Below are 7,353 nucleotides of genomic sequence, written 5' to 3'. Positions count from 1 at the left end.
TGAAATAACTTTCATATGGAAAAGCAAGTTTACAAGAAAACTGATAGTGAATATGTATGAAATACTATGGTGTAAATTTCTAAAATAACAGTCCTGAAAACTTTACGTACTTCTCCTTAAAAAATAAATGGTTCTATTATGCAGAGATATCTAGGGTAAAGGATTATGTCTGCAAGTCTGCTTTCCTAGTAATATTTCTAGGTAAAACTGACAAGATAAAAACAGAAGAAAAACAAATTAAAAAAAAAAACATAAAAACCCCCACACTAAAATAAAAGAATAAAAGACAATAAAATTATGAAAAGTAAAGGAAGAACTGTATTGAAAAATATACAGAGATAAAGTTTTACTATTTTACATTGAGGTTGAAAATTAGAAATCAAATATTCAGCCAATAACTGAAAGATTACTCACTTTCTGAGACCATTAAGCAACACTGTACCCCAGGGGTCAGAAATGTGTCCAGTCGTGTTTAACATCCTCATTAAACATCTGGGATCCTCCAGGCTGAAACGCAGCTTTGCAGAATAGGACTTTCTGGAGGTTCTCTCTGAACTTCAGAAAACTCTTGTTCACTGTAAGCATGACTAAGCTGTGGTACAGTCTGCCTTGAAGTGGTGGTGTCTTCATCCTTGGAGATGTTCAAAAGCTGTCTGAACATGGTCCTGGACAATTGACTCTAGGTGGCTGTGCCTGACTGGGGGGCTTGGTCCAGATGATCTCCAGAGGTCCCTGCCAATCTAGATATAACCACCCTATATTATTCATATAAATAAAATAAAATAAACAATTTTAAATATGCTTTACCAAATGATTACTTGATGTGATTTTCAGAAATTACTTAAGTAGGTGCCAAGCTTTAACAGAGTATTTAGCTGTTAGACATAGCCATATTTGTATTCCAAAAGTTTCTTCTGAAAACAGGGTTTGTTTTTAAGAAATTATTTTCTATTGGACTAATAAAACTGTTATGTTACAGGCTAATGTGAAAAAATTAAACTTCAAAATGAAGGGTGATCTGTTTTATTGAGGGAGTACAGTCACTGTTCAGTCTTCCCTTTTGGAACAAATCAAAACATCACTTTCAGTATTTACATAATACTATAAACATACAAAACCCACATGAAAGATTGAGAGATTTCTAGAAGTCAGCAATAGGAGCATTATCCAAGCAAATAGTCGCACACATTACATCAGAGCATGGAGATAATGCACCCTAAGACTTAAATCTGCAGAGATATATTCCAGGATATGTGGTTGGTGCAATAATAATTCTGTGGGTTTTAGGTTAACTTTCTTATGTTGAAGAGATACACGTCTCTGTGGTGGCTTTGCCGCAGCTGGCAGGTAAGATCCCATCTGTATCACACTCACTTCCCTGTATCTGGATGGGGGAGAGAATCAGAAAGGCAAAAGTGAAAAAACTTATGGTCTAACAAAAAGGCAATTCAATAAGTGAAATGAGTGATGAACACCTAACTTGGCCTGCAGTCCCCCTCCCAATTTTATCGGTTTTGTTTCTCGACCCAATCTCATATGGTACAGAATACTCCTTTTGTTAACTCAGGTTTGTTGTCCCCGCTGCATCCCCTCCCAGACTACTTGATAGCCAAACAGAATGAGAAACATTGTGAAGGCACTGTTCAGCAACAGCTGAAAACATGGAATTGTTATCAATAGTTTTGGTCACAAAACCAAAACACAACACCATTGAACATAAGAAAAATGGAGAAAAGTAACTCTGTCCCAGACAAACTGCAACTGCTGTGCTGTCTGGTACACTTCTTGTAGCAATCAGTAAGTAGAGACATCTGTCATCTCAAGAGAAAGGAAAAGAGGGGAAGGAGGAAAGGGAAGCAGAAGATAAAAAACAAACAAACAAACAAACTAAAAATAAACAAAAAGAGAAAAGGAAAAAACTGAGGGGAAAAAAGGGGGAGGGAGGAAATGGAAAAAGGGAGAAAGGGAAAGGAAAAAGGAAAGGGGGAGGAGAAAGTGAAAGAGAAAAGGAAAAGGAAAGGGAAAGGAAAACCGTCCGTAACTCCAATAATTGTTTGAAAAAATTGATAAGTAATTACTTTTTAAAACTGGAACCAGAAAGAGGCTGTGATCTGTTTTCTTAAGTTGTTTAAATTGTGCACTAGTTAACCTTTAAAAAGATATAGCCATTTTAACGTTGGGGTTCTTTTCTTACTCTTTTTATTGCTACTATTTCAGTAAACATACTTGCAAATTTCCTTTAAAGAATAGGCTGTGATGCTCCAAAACAATAAACTAACTACATCCTATTATATGCTATTGTTGCATAGACTAAGATGGGACCAAGCGTTACAGTACAAATTTATTGCAAGTATAATCTTGACTAAAGAAGCGCCACAAACAAGCTGCTACAGTTATCTCTATTTTTAAGAGGAATATTTTTCAAGATACATTTTCTGTGACTTGAAATTTTGTAGACAACTTTGATCCTCTGTATTTTGAAGTTTTCCTTTTATATGTTTTCTATGGGATTTCAAACTACTTTGTTAGTCATTTGTCTGCTGCACATTTTCTTCACCGTGTTGCTGGTCAGTTTGTCTGACCAAAGTCCTCATGGCATTTTATTTTTTCCTTTCACTGTGGTTTTTTCATGTTCCAGAATTTCAAATCCAACATGACCTTTACTGTCAGGAACACCCTCTGGGTGTTCCCTTGTTGAGGTTTGGAAGAGCACTGACAGTATGCCCTAACAACACTGGAGAAACACATGCCCGCTATCCTGACTGTAGAAGTCTGACATCAGTATGTTCAAGAAAAGCAAAGAGTTATAGTCCTATTGCAAACTACAGTGATCAAGAGCAGGGCTGACCCTCTAGTGACACCGCTTATATACTCTTTTTTTTTTCCCCAATTCTTCAACTGTACTACTCTCATCACTTCCTAAATAAATATACCACACTGGTTATTCTTACTTCTTCAGCTGACTTGATACCTTTTTTTTTGAACTTAAGAGTTGCCTTGGTAATCTCTGTTTAGCTAGCAAACCACTAAGTTCTTGCCCTCCTTCTTGTAAAATTATACCATTAGCTTCTTAGTAAAACTAGATGGCTCAGATTAGCTGTCTGCTGTGATATCAGGAGCATATCTGTGATATCAGGAGCATCTGGCAGCTTCTCATGTTACTATGTAACTGGACTAGATGTACAGTGGGGACAGACCATTTTTTTTTTAATTATTATTTAATAGCTGTGACAAAGTCTCTGATACTGTGTTCCAGAGCCAGAAGCAGCTACTGAACAATTACCTGCCATAGTTTAACTGCAGCTGCAACTAAGCACAATGCAGATGCTCAGTCATCCCCCTGCCCTCTCTGATTTCAGTGTCATCTCATCTCTTTCTCACGATTCTGCTTCTACCAGAGTTGACAGGGATAAAATGCCTGAAATGCCTCAGGCCATTCAGAAATAGTTCCTAAGAAAGTCAGTGACTCTGTATGTTTAATAAGAATTCACACTATTTTTGTCAAGAGTGGGTTAAATTGCAAATTATTTAGAGCAGGATTCTCTTGTCGAAGGGATACCTTTTCTTAGAGAGGTGAATCAGAGCTGTGCTCACTTGCCTTTTGTTGTTCGGAATTAGAGAACAAGGTACAGAAGAATATGCAATTGAGGAAAACAAACAAACTCTAACAGATTTTTTTCAGGCTACTGGTGTTAAGCTTAGTAATGACCTCACAACACTGAAGCAAGCTCTGCAGCTGTCTTAAATGCTATCAATGATGGGAACACCAGGAAGGATAGTGAGAAATAATTCATCTATAACATTAGTATCTCTCTCTGGGACAGCTAGAATAACACAAAAAGGAAATGTTAATCTGTTACTTTGGGGGCTATACAGCATCCTGATTTGCACTGCCTCAGCTGTTATGTCTTGAAAGAGCACAAATTAATGTCTGCTTGCAGCTACCTCTATAGAATGATCTTCAAGTCTCTGTTAGGGAATAGTCAATTACAAAAATTTTTTTCATAAACATTAATCCACAGTGATTTTTTTATGTGGGTAAAAATGATATGCTAAGGGCAAAAAACAAACGAGAAAATGATTTTAAAATAATCACAGAATCGCAGAATGGGTAATATTGAAAGGGAACACAGTGGGTCATCTCATCCAACCTCCCTGTTCAAGCAGGGTCATCCTAGAGCACATCACACAAGATTGTGACCAGATGGTTCTTGAACATCTCTGTGAGGGAAACTACACAACCTCTCTGGACAATCTGTTCCAGTGCACGGTCACTGCACAGTAAAGAAGTTCTTCCTCATATTTAGGTGGAATTTCTTACGCATCAGTTTCTGCCCATTGCCTCTTGTCCTATTGCTCAGCATCCCCAAGAAAAACCTGGCTCCACCCCCTTGATACCCTCCCTTCACATACACAGTAATTGAAGCGTTCACAAAAAAACATGCGGAAGTTGATGTTCAGCAGGTTCTTGAAAGATAACACAAATCATATTTGAGATTCTAGTAACTGTAAAAATTTACTCCATTTAACTGTATAGAGAAAATAATGAAAAAAAAAACCAACAAAACCATGTCCAAACAGTATTGGAGGGTAACAGTAGAGATGATCTTTCCTTCTGGAATTTTAGAACACAAGAAGGAAGTAATTATTAAGTGAAATGCTTGTTTGCTATTTCTTCCAAGAAATAACACTGTTATAATAATTTTTTTAAAATTAGTTTGTTGAAGTATCCCTGGAAAAACATAGCTCCTAATAAACCAGCAATTCATTTACAGTAATAAAATAACAGAAGAACACATCAAGGAGGTTTTAGAAGACATGGAGTTACTGACTAACACCTTAAGTTAGAATATGTCAAGCTACTGAAGCACAAGAAGTAATTAGCTTGTGTCCTATATAGCATTGTGGCTAAGCCAGAGTCAGACAGTCCTGACATAATTATTCTTGGATTAGCATTTCACACAACATTGAAATCTTTGTCCAAACTGATAACACGGAATATATGTGGCAGTTTCTGGTAGTGTCACTGTCTCCCATCTGAGTGAGAAAATCAACTTATGGTGCTCACAGAGGGATAAAGAGAACCAATACCATCCTGACCTTCTACTCTTCTGTCAGTGGTAATTTGGATTCCCTGTGTCCTTGAACTATGACCAGAATGATATCTTCTATATCTTGGTGACAGTTCACTGGCAATAGCCGATGATGAACATTAGCTTGGATCAGGACTTGCAAATGCTTTTGGTTTTAAAGAGGCTGGCATGACTCTTTTTCAAGGATAAAGCAATGCATCAACATCCTGGCGTAATCAATATTGAACCAAATTTTACTTCAAAGTTTTTCAAGTAAATACAAGAATTAGCCCCATACTACTTAGTGGCCAGTAAATTTACTGCATGAGCCCTCCTGACAGTTTGCTTAGAAGACAAATATCTCCTGCTGTTTCTAGCAATGTTGCAGTATTTTCAGATTGTCTTATCATGACTTCAGACTGTCTTTTCAAGGAAACAGATGAAGCAGTCTCCACTAAACTAAATTAAATTAAATTAAACTAAACTAAACATATTACATGCCAGCTAAGATGGGTGAGAAGTCAACAAAATTTTAAAAAAGTGAAATCCTCCTTTCTTCCCTCACATCCCTAAAGAACATAACACTACATTAACTACTTATGATAATAATCTCGAGCAACATGGTGGTGTCTTTGTCACCGCAGCAAGAAGATGCCCAGGCTAGTCAAGTACAGCCAGACTGGGTTTCTCCAGTTAGGCTTTTATTGTGAGTAAAAAGAACAGGATTTTTCCTTGGAGTTTATCAGCTCGGTTACCTTTAGTTTCCACTTCCTGTACTGAAAGTGCTGACTCAGGATCACCGCAGTGAACTACAGTGCAAATCTCACTGCTGTTATGCTGAGAGGCTGACATAATATTGCATATATATCTTTTATGCTTACTAATAGAATACACTACGACTATTTCAGTAGAATTGATTTGTAGCAGAACTTAATAAATACGGGGACCTTTCCTATCCATTCACAGTCATAGAGAAATTGTGTGTACTGGGAGGTGACTGCATGTCTTAATAAATAACCTTATAAAAGTTAAAAGTCAGCATTTACTGTAGTGGCTAAAATAAAATCTTCCTAGTGTAGTGTTGCAGTGTTTTAAGGTTAACTGTGTTCTTTCCAATGTGAGCTAAAATTAGACTCTTCGTTTTATATTGGCAGAAGAGCTGAGCAATCTATGGATAACTTTAAGGCATTTTACACAGTCTACTGGCTGCAGTATGTACTAGAGTCAGAGTTTATTCAAGAACTGGCATGTTGTTTTTCTGAAGCATTCAATTTCATGGGTGGCAGATCACATTGCAAAGCGATGGTTATGACACTTCACCATCTTGCATTGTGATATGTCAGCATATGGTAGAAAGCTGCATTTCATCCCATGAATTGTTATAATGCTTCCTGAAACATAACATGAAGGGAAGCTTTGTGGCAGATCACTTACCCATTAAGTGCTGATATCTGATCTGTAATCAAACAGGAAGACAAGAGGAGACAGTACCATGGTTCATCAAGTAGTATAATTATTTCTGAATAGCCAGGCACACTTCTGGAATCAATGAAGTATTTCTCTTTTTCTTTCCTTGACTTTCATTTATGACTGTGGGTATCAAAAATGACAGCTGATGGAACAAATACTTCTATTTATGTTTTTTATAGTATTAATATAATTAGTAGCATCAGTCACAATAACCAGACACAGCATGCAGTAATGACACTCCTGCCATTAAACAACTGTAATGCAGAAGCAAAAAGTCCCATGAAGAACACTGTTTCCGAAGGTAGATGAAAGCATTTGGTTAAATCTATGTATGTATGTGTAGTGGTTTGAACCTTGTTTTCCCCAGAGGCTAAGAGAAGTGGTAGACCCCAAGGGGTGGAAACCCCTGGAAGTTTTGAAGTTCTGCCCAATGGGCGCTCCTGCAGAAATGTAAACATACCACAACCAGACCGGAAAAGAAAGGTTGTAGTTTTGGTTGTGGTAGGAGAGGTGGCCATGTTGTAGAGCCACGAGGTAGGGGCTCTGAGCCCCTTGGGGCCTCTGGCCCCCTCCCAGCCCCTGGCTGGGGGCTGCAGGGACCTGGAACAGCATAAAGCTGGGCTAGGTGCCTGTAGTTATGCCGGGAGATGTTTTCTCCATGGGCACAGAGCAGCAGCCGACGCTGACCAGAGAAACGGTGGCAGAGAGCCAGAGATAAGGACCTGAACTGGAGGAGCAGCAGAAGCAACATGCAGCACCAGAGAAAGGACTCCTGGAAGGAGAGCCGAGAAAAAAGAGAGCCAGCAGCAGA

The 7,353-nt window shown here is 38.1% G+C and overlaps 1 long non-coding RNA gene across 1 annotated transcript; it reads right to left on the bottom strand.

Annotated features, from left to right (window-relative positions):
* Positions 1-338: 338 nt before the first annotated feature.
* On the bottom strand, positions 339-6,610 carry LOC120323393. Its single transcript, XR_005563783.1, has 3 exons — positions 6,507-6,610; positions 1,123-1,384; positions 339-740 (listed from the first exon to the last, which is right to left on the bottom strand). It is a non-coding gene; the product is annotated as an uncharacterized LOC120323393 (long non-coding RNA).
* Between the last annotated feature and the right edge of the window lie 743 nt (positions 6,611-7,353).

The sequence above is a fragment of the Pipra filicauda genome, unplaced genomic scaffold (genome assembly GCF_003945595.2).
Source record: "Pipra filicauda isolate LSUMZ 115617 unplaced genomic scaffold, ASM394559v2 scaffold24_size8852520_pilon, whole genome shotgun sequence".
NCBI lineage: Eukaryota > Metazoa > Chordata > Aves > Passeriformes > Pipridae > Pipra > Pipra filicauda.
The sequence above is the reverse complement of the archived record's forward strand: the minus strand, read 5'-3'. Positions and strand labels throughout refer to the sequence as shown.